Raw genomic sequence first — 18,404 nt, forward strand, 5'->3', positions numbered from 1 at the left:
GAGGTGGTTGTCAGGCACACGTTCGTGGGTTGAGGAAGGTGATGAATGTCACAGATCATCACCTTCATCACTGTTAAGCGCGAATGAACATCTTAGATAGGAACAAGCGTGTTTGAATGGAAAACAGAAATACTTGCATTAATTCATTGAGACACAGCAGAGCTCCTCACCCCCAACAATGGGGTTTAGAGACTCATGCCATCAGAGAATACAAAGTTTAGATCTGAAATGTCATGAGATACAAAATAAGTCTCTAAAAGTTGTTTAAATACTGAACTAGTAGCCTAGGGTTACAAAATATGAGTGGACTATGATGGATGATGCAGAGATCCACTTCTGGGGCCCACTTGGTGTGCTGGGGCCCACTTGGTGTGTGCTGGGGCTGAGATTTCGTGCAGAGGCCATTTGTGGAGTTGAACGCCAGTTTTTATGCCAGTTTGGGCGTTCAACTCCAGTTTTTGATCCTTTTCTGGCGCTGGACGCCAGAATTGGGCAGAGAACTGGCGTTGAACGCCAGTTTACGTCGTCTATCCTTGTGCAAAGTATGGACTATTATATATTGCTGGAAAGCCCTGGATGTCTACTTTCCAACGCAATTGGAAGCATGCCATTTCGAGTTCTGTAGCTCCAGAATATCCACTTTGAGTGCAGGGAGGTCAGAATCCAACAGCATCAGCAGTCCTTTTTCAGCCTGAATTAGATTTTTGCTCAGCTCCTTCAATTTCAGCCAGAAAAATACCTGAAATTACAGAAAAACACACAACTCATAGTAAAGTCCGGAAATATGAATTTTTCCTAAAAACTACTAGAAATAGACTAAAAACTAACTAAAACATACTCTAAACTATATGAAATTATCCCCAAAAAGCGTATAAAATATCCGCTCATCAACTACGCTCACGTACTCGTGGTGGCGGATGGAATTTTCAAGGGCGATTTCTGTTAGGGGGTAGAATGTAAAACTCGGTCAAACCGTAATTATTTAAATAATAAATTAAATAAGAGCGAATATGGTTAGAAAATTTAACAATCAGAATTTTATAATTTAAATATGATATTTGGACTCAATGAATTTTTCTGAGTCAAAAAACATAGTTTTCTGAATAAAAATGCGCACTGAAAATTTGACCGGCAGTACCGGCTGCGATCTGTCCGATACTGTGGCTGAGAAAATTAATTAGAAGTGGATAATTTTAAGAAATAAGAATTTATAATTTAGGAAGATAGAAATATTTAAATACGATTTAAAACTCTAATCTTAGATATTTTGGCCCAAAATTGGGGCAACGGACCATACCAAGTGAACCGGGCCTAAGTGGGCCCAAGATCCAACATATATAAATATTAGTTATGAGCATTTCAGCTCATTTACCCTAAAAATGAGAAGGAGGGGCGGATAGAGAGAAGAGAGGAAGGAAACCTAGCCTTCCAAACTTCAAATCACCATAACTTTCTCTCCGAAACTCCGATTGATGAGCCGTTTACGACCACGTGTCGCTCTTCTGATCCTTTTCGATTCTATCTAGTTATTATGGTGAGTATTCAATTCATCTCTGCCCAGTTTTCGAAATTTCCCACTGTTACACATTTTTTAGTAGTTAGTATTAAAATTTTGTGATTTTGGTTGTTTAGAGATACTCTAACATGGATTCTAAGTGGGTTCTATCCCTATTTCATATGGGCTAAGGAGAGAAGTGCTCAAACCCTTGTGATTTACCACTTTCATAAACCCTAGGTTGATTGTAAATGTGAAATTGGTTATGTTAGAGTATTGGTTGATTTTGGTGCACAATTGGGAGGTTGGTGTTGCGTGTGGAGCTTTGGTGAGGCTTGGAGCTAACGGTTGGTGGAAACTTGTTAAATCCATATTTGACAATATATTTTGGTTTGATTTGAGTGGATTTTATCACATAAACCCACATTTATTCATCTAAATAGCATACTTTTGTATTCTCTCCCTTAATTATGCCTATTTGTGAAAACATGCTATTTTGTGCTTATTTTAATCACTTTTATCCCACTTTTAAGCCATTCGATGCCATGACATATTTGTTGAGTGATTTTAGGTCCTAGAGGCAAGTTTGGAAAGGCAAAAGTAGAAGGAAGCATGTACAAAGGGAGAAAGCATGAAGAAAATAAAGAAAAAAGTACACAGCCATGTGTGCATACGCATAACTCCCTGTGCATACGCACAAGTGCAAATTCAGCGACCTGTGCGCACGCACACATCTGTGCGTACGCACAGGTACCAGTACGTGCCTTCATTAAAAATGCACGTGTACTCGCATTTTGGGGCTCTTTTTGGCCCATTTCTGAAGGCTTGAGGCTGAAATCAAAGGCTATATCTAGGGTGCAACATCTCATATGAAGGCATTAGCTTAGGGAGCTCACTTTAGATTAGGAAAAACACATAGTAGGAGTAGGAGTAGTGTAGATTATGAAATTCTCTCTTAGGTTTAATTATGGTTTGTAGCATTTTATACTTCAAGTTTGATTTTGGATTATAGCAATTGCATTGTAAGTATTTCTTTAATTTCTCTTTTAATTACATTACTTGTTCTACACTTTTATCTATTTTCATTTCTCTTGTTAATATATGCATAGTTTACAATTTTGGATTTCTAGTTTTTAATTTGATGTTTGATGATTATTACATGTTTGTTGAGTTGCTTTTATTGATTTTGAGCATTTGTGGTTCATAGCTTTTATTATTTTCCCATTTTTGCCATGTTTTATGATTATGCCCATTAGGTGTTTGATGAAATGCCAATTTTGATTATGGGGTAAATTTCCACCCCTTGGATTGGGGAAAATGAGTTTATGGATTGCTAGAGCCATAATATCCGACATTTAGTGATAATTCTTAGGTTGTTAGTTGTTATTGTTTCCACTAACGCTAGCTTTTTACCAATAAATTTGGTAAGTTAACTAGGATTTGTGGATTAATAACAATTATGCTCACTTAACTTATCCTTCGATGTTAATGGTTGACTTAGTGAGATTAATCCATCATAGTTATCATAGTTATGGTTATGGCAAGGAAGGGATTCCATAACTCATCCAAAGTCAAAGTTTCATTTGTGTTTTGAACCACTTTTCTATCACTTTATAGTTTTACTTGTTTATATTATATACATAGTTCTTTTGTTCTTTTATTACTTCATTAATTGTAATTTTGTCTTGTTCTTTCATTTTTTGATTGTTTGTTTCTTTATTAAGAAAAACCCCTTGCTTTTCTTACAACCAAAATTGTGTGCGCTCATTGGCATTAGTTCCTAGGGAAGACGCCCGAGGTTTCTTTACTCTCGGTTTATTAGAAATTTTAAACTTTGATGTTTGGGATTTAAATTGCCGGTTTGGTCTATACTTGCCACGAGGATTCTCTTGAATGTGAAAATCCAAACCGGTGCGAATCATAACCCATCAAGTTTTTGGCGCCGTTGCCGGAGAACTAGCGCCATGAGTGCCATGATTTTGGTTGTTGTGAATATGTGAATATGTGAATAGTGTGAATAGATACTTTTTGGTTGTTTGTTTGCTTTTGTTGGTAATTAGGATTTTGTTTATTTTGTTAATTGATGTCTTTAGTTTTTATTTTCTATTTTCTTTATGAGTTATCACCCTCTTGGTTTGGAGTTTGGCTGTGATTATTTTGTAGGGTTTGATAACTTGCATTTTGGATTGCATCATGGGATTGGAGCATCTATTTTGGAAGGAGCAACCTCCTCTATACTACAATGAACCATACCCTTCCCAATACACATACCCAAACCAAGGATATGGTGGATTTCACTTTGATTATACACCTCCACCACCATATACCTATAACCCATACCCCAACATAACCCTCAATCACCACATTTTCAACCACCCCATCAATACCATCATCTACCTTCTTACATACCACCTCAAAACACCTACCAATAAGAATCACCTCCCACATATACAACCTTCCTCCCATACTATGAACCTCCTCTTTCACCACAATGTGAAATCTTTCCACCCTTGACCCAAGAACCACAAGACCTTCAAGCCTTTCTCCAAGAGCAAGAAGGATTCTAAAGGACACAAGGGCAATTCGTGGCTACCATAGCCGAAGCGGTGAACCGCTTGGTTCTTCTACGCTCATCCGATCAAGACACTCCTCTTGGAAGATGTGAGGGAACAATTGAAGGGCATAGAAAAGAGGAGAGCATGGAGCCACAAGGAAAAGAAGAAGGGTTAGAGCATGAAGTGAAACAAGAGGGAGAAACCGAAGTATTTGAACTGGCGGAGAGAAGGGGGAATTGAGGGAGATTGATCAAGATGAGGATTCCATCATTCATCATTGGTCAATCCCCTCAATGATCCTCATGGGCCTCTTTCCATTGAGTTTGAGAGAGACTTGGAGGTAGACTTCTCACAACCTCCTTGTTATGACTTAAGTGATGGGGAAGAGGAAGTTGGTGAGGAAGCAATTCCGGTCCAAGAACATATTGAGTGTGTGACAATTTCACCTATGAACTTTATTGGCCCCCATCAATATGCTATCTTGGAGACGGACTACCAACTCAAGGTCCTTCTTGGGTTGGAACATGGTAGAAAAAGAAGTATGGGTTACCAAATGAGTCCAAAGATCTTCAAGAAAATTAATTCAAGAATTGGAGTTCAAGAATGGTGTGAAGCACAATTGGGTGATTTTTGGAAAATCTTAGATTGTTACAAGGGTCAATTAGGAGCTTATCCATCCGGCTTGAAGCATAAAGATCAACAAGAAGGTGAACGGATGCCTAGAATATGGGATCCCGGAGGAGAGTCAAGGACCAAGCTTGGATGGAGGTTCAAGGAGGAGTGGAAACACAAGCCACCCTAGCTATAATCTCCTCAATAAGTCCAACTTAAAGACTATAAACAAAAGTGATAGGTGGAAGACACCCCACCATGGTAACATCTTTCTTACCCTTTCTCTTTGTTCATAGCCCTAGTTTATTGCATGTTTGCTTGTCTTAGTTAGCTTAGGATTAGTTTAATTTGAGCTTAGATATGTTAATTTGCATATGGATCATGATTTTGTGATGTTTCAAATGTTTTGGGGTTGAATTTTGTTGAGCTAAGGTTTAATACCTTAAAATTTTGAAGGAAAAAATTTTGGGAAAAATAGGGCGCACAGGCCTGTGCGTACACAGCCACCTGTGCGTACAGACACAAGCCTTTATACCCCTTGTTCGCAGCGCCAGCACGTCTTATGCGCGCACATTCCCCTGTGTTTTGCGCTTTGTGCGTGCGTACACTGCTATGCGCGCACACGCATCCCCTTATTCGCACTACTTGTTCAAGCGCACAGAGTTGTGTACACGTACACGTCCATACAGTCCCTCTGTGGGAGCGTTGGCACAGCCTGTGCGCATGAACCCCTTTTCTTTTCGCTCTTGTACCTGTGCACGGACTTGTGTGCGGACGCACATATGATCCTTCCCTTAAAAAAAGTCTTTTGTGCGCCCGTACAGGCTTGTGCGTGCACACACATCTATATTCGTCTTCTGTTCGGAGCACTCGCACACCTTGTGCGAGTGCACACCTTCCACCTATTTCGCCTTGTGTGCATACGCACAAGTGCTGTTTTGGGCAAATTTTGTTTGCGCTTTTCCTTATGCCCTAACACATTTCCACCCCCTCCATCCCTCCCCTACCTTGCTTTTTCCATGTTTTTCTACTTGTTTTACTTAGTTTTCTTTGCATTCCATTTTTCATCTTAGTAGTTAAATAAGTTGCAAGTGTTTGTTTGATGTTGATTGGGTTGTTTGTTGATTGAATTTCATGGTTGCACTTATACTTTGCCTTAAATTACTAGCACCTAATTGGATTTGCACATGTACATTTTGTTGCATATTAGGTGAAACTTTTATGAGTGCACATGGAATTTAGTGAATTGAATTGAATTTCTTGTTCATCATGGTTTTTAAATCAATATAATCACATCACAAGGTCCTTGTTTCTTGTTGATGCCCTACATTTGTTTGAGTTGACTTGACTTTATTCTTATTAAGACTTGTCACTTTTTGAAGCAAGCACCTTCCCATGTGATTATTGCCTTATTCTTAAGGATGAATAGGTAGTTTCTCTTCATCATTGCATTGGTTATTGTTTTTTGTGCTATTTTATATCAATTTTGCTCTTTCACTTGCACAATTTCAATATCCAATATTTTCTAAATTCAATTCACTCTTTTTGTAATTGCTTAAACTTGCTTGTGTTTTAATTGATGCTCATCTCTTAGTTGCATCTTAGGCCATTTAATTAAGGAACCCATGCTTACTTTTTGATCATGTGGATGTCATTTTAACCGGTCATTGTGTGTTCTAACCGTGTGCATAATTGGAATACACACATAGCTCATCACTTTCATCATACCACACCACTATGCAAACTTCCTCAATTAGATGCTTATTTGCTTACTCCTTTGCCATTTTTGTGCTACTTGCCCTATGCTTCCTAATTATACTTTATTCATTATTTTTGAGGATGGGACATAAAGGCAAAGACCAGGAAGAGGAGAAGGACACCGTGGACGAAGATGCCGAGAATGCATTGGACTTGACGGTTTCCACACAACCCAAGCCCCCGCATCTGCCAATGATGAGTGAATTATTGATGGTATAGAATTTCACAATTGAATTCTCGTTGCAAGTATAGTTTCTAAACCAACAAATAATCCTTTCATACAAAAGATTGTTTGTCACAAGTACAAACCCCTAAAATTATAAACCGAAGTATTTAAACCCCGGGTCGTTCTCCCTAGGAATTGCGATAAAGTGTTCTTGTTATTGGTTATGAGGTATGTTTAGGGTTTTTGAGATAATAGACAAGAAATATAAATGGCAAAGGAAATAAACTAATAACTAACAAAGCTCTTGGTAAGGTATGAGAATTGCAAGTCCTATCCTAGTTATCCTCCTCAACTGTGACCACAATTGTCCATTGCTCCCACTTAGTTAATTCCTAACCATGGAGGAAAGTCAAGTAGATGGATTAACCTGATTCCACAAGTCCTAGCCTAATCATGATGAAAGACTAGCTTTAGTGGCATTCAAGCTAATTAGAAACTCCTCATTATCAATCAACAAAGGAATTAGATAACTCAATAGTCACTAATTACTCTACCAAGGCCAAGAGAAGAAAAACATACTTTATAATCCAACCAAGTATTTTGTCAAACACTTGGGATGCATAAAAGGAAAGTAAAATCAAATTGCAAGAATTATAAATCTACAACTACTAATTGCAAGGAATTAAACAAGAACAAAGCAATTCAACAATAAAGGAACATGAATCATAAATTGTATTAAAGTAAAATGGAAGAACAAAAGTGCATCAATATAAAAGTAGAGAATTACAAGAATTAAATGCTAAACTAGAGAGAGGAGAGGTAGAAGAAGAAGAAATTGCAAAGGAAAGGTAAATCAAAGCATGAAAATAACCTAGATCTAAGAGATTCTAATCTAGATCTAACCTAATCCTAATTCTAGAGAGAAGTGAGAGCTTATTTCTCTAGAAACTAACTTTCCCTCCAAAACTCAAACTAAAACTAATTGGTCACTAATTGGTTCATCCCTCTTCATTCCTTGGGTTAAATAGCATCAGAAATGAGTTAGATTGGGCCCAAAATGCTTCAGAAATCGCTGGCCATGAGTTGCCTTTAGTGAGTCACGTGCAGCTTCCCACTCGTACGCGTCCCTATACGCCTGGCAACTTTGGCAAATTTTATATCATTTTGAAGCCCCGGATGTTAGTGGTACATGAAATTGTGATCATCAATGGCGCCAACAGCTTCGTACGCACAATTGTAATCTCAACTCTTTGTCACAACTCCGCACAACTAACCAGCAAGTGCACTGGGTCATCTAAGTAATAAACCTTATGTGAGTAAGGGTCGATCCCACAGAGATTGTCGGCTTGAAGCAAGCTATGGTCATCTTGTAAATCTCAGTCAGGCGGATTCAAATGGTTATGGAGAATTGATAATTAAAAGATGAATAAAATATAAAATAAGATAGAGATACTTATGTAATTCATTGGTGAGAATTTCAGATAAGCGTATAAAGATGCTTTGTTCCTCCTGAACTTCTGCTTTCCTATTGTCTTCATCCAATCATTCATACTCCTTTCCATGGCAAGCTTTATGTTGGGTTTCACCGTTGTCAATGGCTACCTCCCGTCCTCTCAGTAAAAATGGTCCAAATACGCTGTCACCGCACGGCTAATCATCTGTCGGTTCTTGATCATGTTGGAATAGGATCCATTGATCCTTTTGCGTCTGTCACTACGCACAACACTTGCGAGTTTGAAGCTCGTCACAGTCATCCCTTCTTAGATCCTACTCGGAATACCACAGACAAGGTTTAGACTTTCCGGATCTCAGGAATGGCTGCCAATAATTCTAGCCTATACCACGAAGGTTCCAATCTTAGATTAGAAACCCGAGAGAATACTCCAGCTGTCGTCCAATGACTACGTTGAACATCATGTAGATCGCTTTGTGGTTGTCAGGCACGCGACCTTGGCTAAGCGAGTAACGAAGATTGGGTGATTATCACTGGTCACCCCTTCATTCTGACTTAACTGAATTAAGTATGAGAGTATATCTTGGAGAAGAAGTAGGCGTGAATTGAATAGAAAAACAGTAGTAATTGCATTAATTCATGAAGAACAGCAGAGCTCCACACCTTAATCTATGGGGTGTAGAAACTCCACCGTTGAAAATACATAAGAACAAATAGTCTAGGCATGGCCATGAGGCCAGCCTCCCAAAAGCGTGAACATACAAGTTCGAAAGATTATATGTGATTAAAGGATGAAAATACAATAGCAAAAGGTCCTATATATAGAAAACTAGTAGCCTAGGGTTACAGAAATAGGTAATTAATGCAGAAATCTTCTTCCGGGCCTACTTGGTGTGTGCTTGGGCTGATCATTGAAGCTTTCACATGTAGAGACTTTTCTTGGAGTTAAACACCAACTTTTGTGCCACTTTGGGCGTTTAACTCCAGCTTTTATGCCAGTTCTGGCGTTTTGACGCCAGAATTTTTATGCTGACTTAGAACGCCGGATTAGGCCATCAAATCTCGGGAAAAGTATGAACTATTATATATTGCTGGAAAGCCCAGAATGTCTAATTTTCAACACAATTAAGAACGCGCCAATTGGGCTTCTGTAGCTCCAGAAAATCCACTTCAAGTGCAGGGAGGTCAGAATCCAACGGCATCTGCAGTCCTTTTTCAGCCTCTAAATCAGATTTTTGCTCAGGTCCCTCAATTTCAGCCAGAAAATACCTGAAATCACAGAAAAACACACAAACTCATAGTAAAGTCCAGAAATATGATTTTTATTTAAAAACTAATAAAAATATAATAAAAACTAACTAAAACATACTAAAAACTACCTAAAAACAATGCCAAAAAGCGTATAAATTATCCGCTCATCACAACATCAAACTTAAATTATTGCTTGTCTCCAAGCAACTGGAAACAAAGTAGGATAAAAAGAAGAGAATATACAATGAATTCCAAAAACATCTATGAAGATCAGTCTTAATTAGATGAGCGGGGCTTTTAGCTTTTTGCTTCTGAACAATTTGGCATCTCACTTTATCCTTTGAAGTTCAGAATGATTGGCTTCTATAGGAATTCAGAATTCAGATAGTGTTATTGATTCTCCTAGTTTAATATGTTGATTCTTGAACACAGCTACTTTATGAGTCTTGGCCGTGACCCTAAGCATTTTGTTTTCCAGTATTACCACCGGATACATAAATGCCACAGACACATAACTGGGTGAACCTTTTCAGATTGTCACTCAGCTTCGCTAGAGTCCCCAATTAGAGGTGTCCAGAGCTCTTAAGCAAACTCTTATTGCATTGGACCATGACTTTAACCGCTCAGTCTCAAGTTTTCACTTGACACCTTCACGCCACAAGCACATGGTTAGGGACAGCTTGGTTTAGCCGTTTAGGCCAGGATTTTATTCCTGTGGGCCCTCCTATCCACTGATGCTCAAAGCCTTGGATCCTTTTTATTTTACCCTTGCCTTTTAGTTTAAAGGGCTATTGGCTTTTTCTGCTTGCTTTTTCTTTTTCTTTCTTTTTCTTTTCGCCAATTTTTTTCGCATATATTTTTTTCTGCAAGCTTTTCACTACTTTTTCTTGCTTTAAGAATCAATTTTTATGATTTTTCATATTATCAATAACATTTTTCCTTTTTCATCATTCTTTCAAGTGCCAACAATTTTAACATTCATAGACAACAAATTGAAAAATATGCACTGTTCAAGCATTCATTCAAAAAAAACAAAAAGTATTGCCACCACATCAAAATAATTGGTGCACGAAATTGTGATCCTTAATAACGGTGCCAAAAACTTGGTGCTCGGAACGTAATTCACACACTTTGTCACAACTTCGCACAACTAACCAGCAAGTGCACTGGGTCGTCCAAGTAATAAACCTTACGTGAGTAAGGGTCGATCCCACGGAGATTGTCGGCTTGAAGCAAGCTATGGTCACCTTGTAAATCTCAGTTAGGCGGATTCAAATGGTTATAGAGTTTTAATAATTAAAAGATAAATAAAATGTGAAATGGGATAGAGATACTTATGTAAGTCATTGGTGATAATTTCAGATAAGTGTATAGAGATGTTTTCATTCCTCCTGAACCTCTGCTTTCCTGTTGTCTTCATCCAATCATTTCCACTCCTTTCTATGGCAAGCTTTGTGTAGGGCATCACCGTTGTCAATGGCTACTTCCCATCCTCTCAGTGAAAATGGTCCAAGATGCGCTGTCACCGTACGGCTATTCATCTGTCGGTTCTCGATCATACTGGAATAGGATTCAGTAATCCTTTTGCGTCTGTCACTACGCCCAGCACTCGCGAGTTTGAAGCTCGTCACAGCCATCCCTTCCCGGATCCTACTCGGAATACCACAGACAAGGTTCAGACTTTTCAGACCTCAAGAATGGCCACCAATAGTTCTAGCCTATACCACAAAGACTTTGATCTCACGATCAGAAGGCTAAGAGATACACATTCAAGCTTGTTTGCATGTAGAACGAAAGTGTTTGTCAGGCACGTGTTTATAAGTGAGAATGATGATGAGTGTCACATAATCATCACATTCATCATGTTCTTGTGTGCGAATGGATATCTTAGAGAAGAAATAGGCTTGAGTTGAATAGAAAAATTGTAGTACTTTGTATTAATTCATGAGGAACAGCAGAGCTCCACACCTTAATCTATGATGTGTAGAAACTCTACTGTTGAAAATACATAAGAACAAGGTCCAGGCATGCCCGAATGGCCAGCCTCCCCAAATGGCATATGAATTTGAAAAAAAGGTAAAAGACCCCTAGTACAATAGTAAAGATTTCTATTTATCCTAAACTAGTTACTAGGGTTATAAAATTGAGTAAATGATGCAGAAAATCACTTCCGGGCCCACTTGGTGTGTGCTTGGGCTGAGAATTGAAGCTTCCACGTGCAGAGGTCTTTCTTGGAGTTAAACGCCATTTTGTAACCTGTTTCTAGCGTTTAACTCTGCTTTGCAACCTGTTTCTGGTGTTTAACTCTAGAATAGGGCAGAGATCTGGCGTTGAACACCAGTTTGCGTCGTCTAAACTCAGACAAAGTATGGACTATTATATATTTCTGGAAAGCCCTGGATGTCTACTTTCCAACGCAATTGAGAGTGCACCATTTAGACTCTTGTAGCTCCAGAAAATCCACTTTGAGTGCAGGAAGGTCATAATCCAACAGCATCTGCAGTCCTTCTTCAACCTCTGAATTTGATTTTTGCTCAAGTCCCTCAATTTCAGCCAAAAAATACCTGAAATCACAGAAAAACACACAAACTCATAGTAAAGTCTAGAAATGTGATTTTTATTTAAAAACTAATAAAAATATATTAAAAACTAACTAAATCATACTAAAAACTATGTAAAAACAATGCCAAAAAGCGTATAAATTATCCGCTCATCACAACACCAAACTTAAATTGTTGCTTGTCCCCAAGCAACTGAAAATCAAATATGATAAAAAGAAGAGAATATACTATAAATTCTAAAATATCAATGAAACTTAGCTCCAATCAGATGAGCAGGACTAGTAGCTTTTTGCCTCTTAAATAGTTTTGGCATCTCACTTTATCCATAGAAGTTCAGAATGATTGGCATCTATAGGAACTTAGATTTTAGATAGTGTTATTGATTTTCCTAGTTCAGTATGTTGATTCTTGAACACAGCTACTTTATGAGTCTAGGTCGTGGCCCTAAGCACTCTGTTTTCCAGTATTACCACCGGATACATACATGCCACAAACACATAACTGGGTGAACCTTTTCAGATTGTTACTCAGCTTTGCTAAAGTCCCCAATTAGAGGTGTCCAGGGTTCTTAATCACACTCTGTTTTTGCTTTGGACCTTGACTTTAACCGCTCAGTCTCAAGTTTTCACTTGACACCTTCACGCCACAAGCACATGGTTAGGGACAGCTTGGTTTAGCCGCTTAGGCCAAGATTTTATTCCTTTAGGCCCTCTTATCCACTGATGCTCAAAGCGTTGGATCCTTTTTATTACCCTTGCCTTTTGGTTTTAAGGGCTATTGGCTTTTTTCTCTTTCCTTTTGGTTTAAAGAGCTTTTGGCTTTTTCTGCTTGCTCTTTCTTTTTCTTTCTTTATTTTTTTTCGCCATTTTTATTTTCTCTTTTTTTTCTTCGCAAGCTTTTGTATTCACTGCTTTTTCTTGCTTCAAGAATCAATTTTATGATTTTTCAAATTATCAATAACATTTCTCCTTTTTCATCATTCTTTCAAGAGCCAACATATTTAACATTCATAAACAACAATATCAAAAGACATATGCACTGTTCAAGCATTCATTCAGAAAACAAAAAGTATTGTCACCACATCAAAATAATTAAACGAATTTCAAGGATGAATTTGAAATCATGTACTTCTTGTTCTTTTGTTTTTAGAACATTTTTCATTTAAGAAAGGTGATGGGTTCATAGGACATTCATAACTTTAAGGCATAAACACTTAGACACTAGTGATCATGTAATAAGACACAAACATAAATAAAATATAAGGCATAGTAAATGAAAAACATGAAAATAAGAACAAGGAGATTAAGGAACGGGTCCACCTTAGTGAGGGTGGCGTCTTCCTCTTCTTGAAGAACCAATGGTGCTCTTGAGTTCCTCTATGTCTCTTCCTTGTCTTTGTTGCTCCTCCCTCATAGCTCTTTGATCTTCTATAATCTCATGGAGGATGATGGAGTGCTCTTGGTGCTCCACCCTTAGTTGTCCCATGTTGGAACTTAATTCTCCTAAGAAAGTGTTGATTTGCTCCCAATAGTTTTGTGGAGGGAAGTGCATCCCCTGAGGTATCTCAGGGATTTCTTGGTGAGGGAATTTCTCATGCTCTTGTTGAGGTCCATGAGTGGGCTCTCTTGTTGTGCAGTCAAATGCTATACTACTGAGCTATGGACCCTTGAGATGAATCTCTCCATCTCTCATGACTCAGAGGTGGAAGCAATTGCCTTTCCTTTCCTCTTTCTTGAGGTTTCTCTGGCCTTAGGTGCCATTGATGGTTATGGAAAAATAAAAAGCAATGCTTTTACCACACCAAACTTAAAAGGTTTGCTCGTCTTCGAGCAAAAGAAGAGAAGAGGGAGTAGAAGAAGAAGAAAATATATAAGATGGAGAGGTGTGAGTGGTTCGGCCAAGGGGAGTTTTAGGTGGTTATGATGTGTGAAAAGGAAGGAGTGATGGTTTGAATTTGAGAGGGTGGGTGGAGGTGGGTTGTATGATAGTTTTGGAGGAGTAATGGAGGTGATTGGTGGAGGTTATTTTGGGGAAGAGTGTTATGGAAAGGTGTGAAGAGGAGAGAGTTAGGGTAGGTGGGGATCCTGTGGGGTCCACAGATCCAGTAGGGTCAAGGACTTAACATCCCTGCTCCAATTAGGCGTGCAAAACACCCTTTGTATGCAATATTGGCGTTTAACGCCAGACTGCTGCCTGTTTTTGGCATTAAACGCCCAAATGTAGCCTGTTTCTGGTGTTTAACGCCAGGTTGATGCTTGTTTCTGGCGTTAAACGCCAGCTTGGTGCTTGTTTCTGGCGTTAAACGCCAGACAGATGCTTGTTTCTGGCGTTTAAACGCCAGAGTGCTCTTCCTCCAGGGTCTGCTGTTTCTTTTGCTATTTTTTTATTCTATTTTTAATTTTTCAGTAGTTTTTGTGACTCCATATGATCATCAACCTAAAAAAACATAAAGTAACAATGGAAAATAAATAGATATAATTAAACAACATTGGGTTGCCTCTCAACAAGCGTTTCTTTAATGTCAATAGCTTGACAGTGAGCTCTCATGGAGGCTCACAGATATTCAAAGCATTGTTGGGACCTCTCAACACCAAACTTAGAGTTTGAATATGGGGGTTCAACACCAAACTTAGAGTTTGGTTGTGGCCTCCCAATACCAAACTTAGAGTTTGACTGTGGGGGCTTTGGTTGACTCTACAGTGAGAGAAGCTTTTCATGCTTACTCTCCATGGTTACAGAAGGAGATCCTTGGGTTTTAAACACAAGGTTGTCCTCATTCAGTTGAAGGACCAATTCTCCTCTGTCCACATCAATCACAGCTCTTGCTGTGGCTAGGAAGGGTCTTCCAAGGATGATGGATTCATCCTCATCCTTCCCAGTGTCTAGGATTATGAAATTAGCAGGGATGCAAAGGCCTTCAACCTTTACTAACACATCCTCTACTTGTCCATAAGCCTGTTTTCTTGATTTGTCTGCCATCTCTAAAGAGATCCTGGCAGCTTGCACCTCAAAGATCCCAAGTTTCTCCATTACAGAGAGTGGCATTAAGTTTATTCCTGACCCCAGGTCACACAGAGCCTTCTCAAAGGTCATGGTGCCTATGTTATAGGGAATTAGAAATTTACCAGGATCCTGTTTCTTTTTAGGTAATTTCTTCCTATCCAATGCATTTAGTTCATTGGTGAGCAAGGGAGGTTCATCTTTCCAAGTCTCATTACCAAATAATTTGGCATTCAGCTTCATGATTGCACCAAGGTATTTAGCAACTTGCTCTCCAGTAATGTCGTTATCCTACTCAGATTCCTTTGGTTCCTCAAAGGGAAACTCCTTATTGGTCACTGAGCATCCCAGGAGGTCTTCTTCACTAGGATTCACGTCTTCCTCCTCCTCTTTGGGTTCGGCCACACCAAGTAAGGTAATGGCCTTGCACTCTCTTTTTGGATTCTCTTCTGTATTGCTTGGGAGAGTACTAGGAGGGGTTTCAGTGACTCTTTTACTCAGCTGGCCCACTTGTGCCTCCAAATTTCTAATGGAGGACCTTGTTTCATTCATGAAACTTAAAGTGGCCTTAGATAGATCAGAGACTATATTTGCTAAGCTAGATGGATTCTACTCAGAATTCTCTGTCTGTTACTGAGTGGATGATGGAAAAGGCTTGCTATTGCTAAACCTGTTTCTTCCATCATTATTAAAGCCTTGTTGAGGCTTTTGTTGATCCTTCTATGAGAAATTTGGATGATTTCTCCATGAGGGATTATAGGTATTTCCATAGGGTTCCCCCATGTAATTCACCTCTACTATTGCAAGGTTCTCAGGATCATAAGCTTCTTCTTTAGAAGATTCCTCTTGAGTACTGTTGGAAGCAGCTTGCAATCCATTCAGACTCCGAGAAATCATATTGACTTGCTGAGTCAATATTTTGTTCTGAGCCAATATGGCATTCAGAGTATCAATTTCAAGAACTCCCTTCCTCTGAGGTGTCCCATTACTCACAGGATTCCTTTCAGAAGTGTACATGAATTGGTTATTTGCAACCATGTCAATGAGTTCTTGAGCTTCTGCAGGCATTTTTTTTAGGTGAATGGATCCATCTGCAGAATGGTCCAATGACATATTAGATAATTTAGACAGACCATTATAGAATATATCCAGGATGGTCCATTCTAAAAGCATATCAGAAGGACACTTTTTGGTCAGTTGCTTGTATCTCTCCCAAGCTTTATAGAGGGGTTCACCTTCTTTCTGTTTGAAGGTTTGAACATCCACTCTAAGCTTGCTAAGCTTTTGAGGAGGAAAGAACTTGGCTAAGAAAGTCGTGACCAGCTTATCCCAAGAGTTCAGGCTATCTTTAGGTTGAGAGTCCAACCATATTCTAGCTCTGTCTCTTACAGCAAATGGGAAAAGCATAAGCCTGTAGACCTCGGGATCAACCCCATTGGTCTTAACAGTCTCACAGATTTGCAAGAATTCAGTTAAGAACTGAAAAGGATCTTCTGATGGAAGTCCATGAAACTTTCAATTCTGTTGCATCAGAGAAACTAATTGAGGCTTTAGCTCAAAATTGTTTGCTCCAATGGCAGGGATTGAGATGCTTCTTCCATGTAAATTGGAATTTAGTGTGGCAAAATCGTGATCATTTATTCCTTGGTAACGGCGCTAAAAACTTAATACGCACGTTCATAATCTTAATTCTCTGTCAAATTTTCTCCAGAGAGTTGTGCTTTAGCTTCCCTTAGCTTCCTCTTCAGAGTCCTTTCAGGTTCAGGATCAGCTTCAACAAGAATGTTCTTATCCTTGTTCCTACTCATATAAAAAAGAAGAAAACAGAAAAGAAGAGGAATCCTCTATATCACAGTATAGATATTCCTTATGTAAGTATAAGAAGAGAAGAATGGAGGAAGGAAAAGATGAGAATCTAAACACAGACGGGAAGAGTGGGTTCGAATTCTTAGGTGGAAGAGAAGTGTTAGTAGATGAATAAATAATTAGAAGGAGATGAGAGAGGGAAGAATTTAAAAATTAAAAGAAATAAAATAAAAATATTTTTTTGTTTTTAATTTAAAATTAAAGTTAAAATTCGAAAATAAGAAAAGAAATAAAATTTAAATTTAAATTTAAAATAATTAGTCAATTAAAAAGGAATTTTGAAAAAAAGAGGAAGGTGATTTTCGAAAATTAGAGAGAGAAAATTAGTTAGGTAGTTATGAAAAAGATAAGAATCAAACAAAAAGATAGGATTAGTTTGAAAAAGATTTGAAAATCAATATAAAAAGATAAGAGGTTAGAAAAGATTTTGAAATTAATTTTGAAAAAGATGTGATTGACATTTATTTTGAAAGAAAAAGATTTGAAAAAGAAATTTAAAAATATTTGATTTTGAAATTTAAAGTTAATTACTTGACTAACAAGAAACAAAAAGATATGATTTTAAAATTTAAAGATTGAACCTTTCTTACTAGACAAGTAACAAACTTAAAAAATTTTTGAATCAATCACACTAATTGTTAGCATTAATTTCGAAAATATGAAATAGAAATAAGAAAAATATTTTGAAAATAAATTTTGAAAATTTTGAAATTATGAAAGAAAAAAAAATGAAAAAGATTTGATTTTTGAAAAAGATTTGAAAAAGATAGAATTTTTAAATTGAAAATTTGATTTGACTCATAAGAAACAACTAAATTTTAAAAAATTTTGAAAAAGTCAACTCAAAATTTCGAAAATTTATGAGTGAATAAGAGAAAGATATTTTTTATTTTTGAATTTTTAATGAAGAAAGAGAAAAACAACCAAAAGACTCAAAACATGAAAATTATGAATCAAAACACATGATGCATGCAAGAACACTTTGAATGTCAAGATGACCAAGAACACTTTGAATGTCAAGATGAACACCAAGAACTTATTTTTGAAAATTTTTAAGAAAAGCAAAACATGCAAGACACCAAACTTAGAAATTTTCAAACTTTAAACACTAACAACTTGAAAATTCATATGAAAAACAAGAAAAGATGCACAACAAGAAAATGCAAAGATCAAACAAGAAAAATCATCAAGAACAACTTGAAGATTATGATGAACACATGCATGAGTTTTCGAAAATTTAAGGAAAATTATAAAAGCATGCAATTGACACCAAACTTAAAATTTGACACTAGACTCAAACAAGAAACATCAAATTTTTGGTTTTTATGATTTTATTAAATTTTTTTTTTTGGATTTTTTGAAAATTATTTTGAAAAAGAAAAATAAGGATTTCAAAATTTTTAATGAGAATTCCAGGAATCATGCAATGTTAGTCTAAAGCTCCAGTCCAGGAATTAGACATGGCTTACTAGCCAGCCAAGCTTTCAGTGAAAGCTCCGGTCCAAAACACTAGACATGGCCAATGGCCAGCCAAGCTTTAGAAGATACAAATCAGGCATATAACAGCTAATTAGATGAGAGTCCAAGGACTCTTGCCATGATAAGTGGAAGCCTCAGTCCAAAAATTTAGACATGGCTTGACAGCCAGCCAGGCTTCAACAAATCATGAAGAAACTCTAGAATTCAT

At 37.6% G+C, this 18,404-nt stretch overlaps 1 non-coding gene across 1 annotated transcript; it reads left to right on the plus strand.

The window, feature by feature from the left end:
* Positions 1-16,018: 16,018 nt before the first annotated feature.
* Positions 16,019-16,126, plus strand: LOC148565282 (small nucleolar RNA R71). The gene has a single exon (XR_015884345.1). It is a non-coding gene; the product is annotated as a small nucleolar RNA R71 (small nucleolar RNA).
* Positions 16,127-18,404: the final 2,278 nt, after the last annotated feature.

The sequence above is a fragment of the Arachis ipaensis genome, chromosome B5, assembly GCF_059453495.1.
Source record: "Arachis ipaensis isolate K30076 ecotype BB chromosome B5, ASM5945349v1, whole genome shotgun sequence".
NCBI lineage: Eukaryota > Viridiplantae > Streptophyta > Magnoliopsida > Fabales > Fabaceae > Arachis > Arachis ipaensis.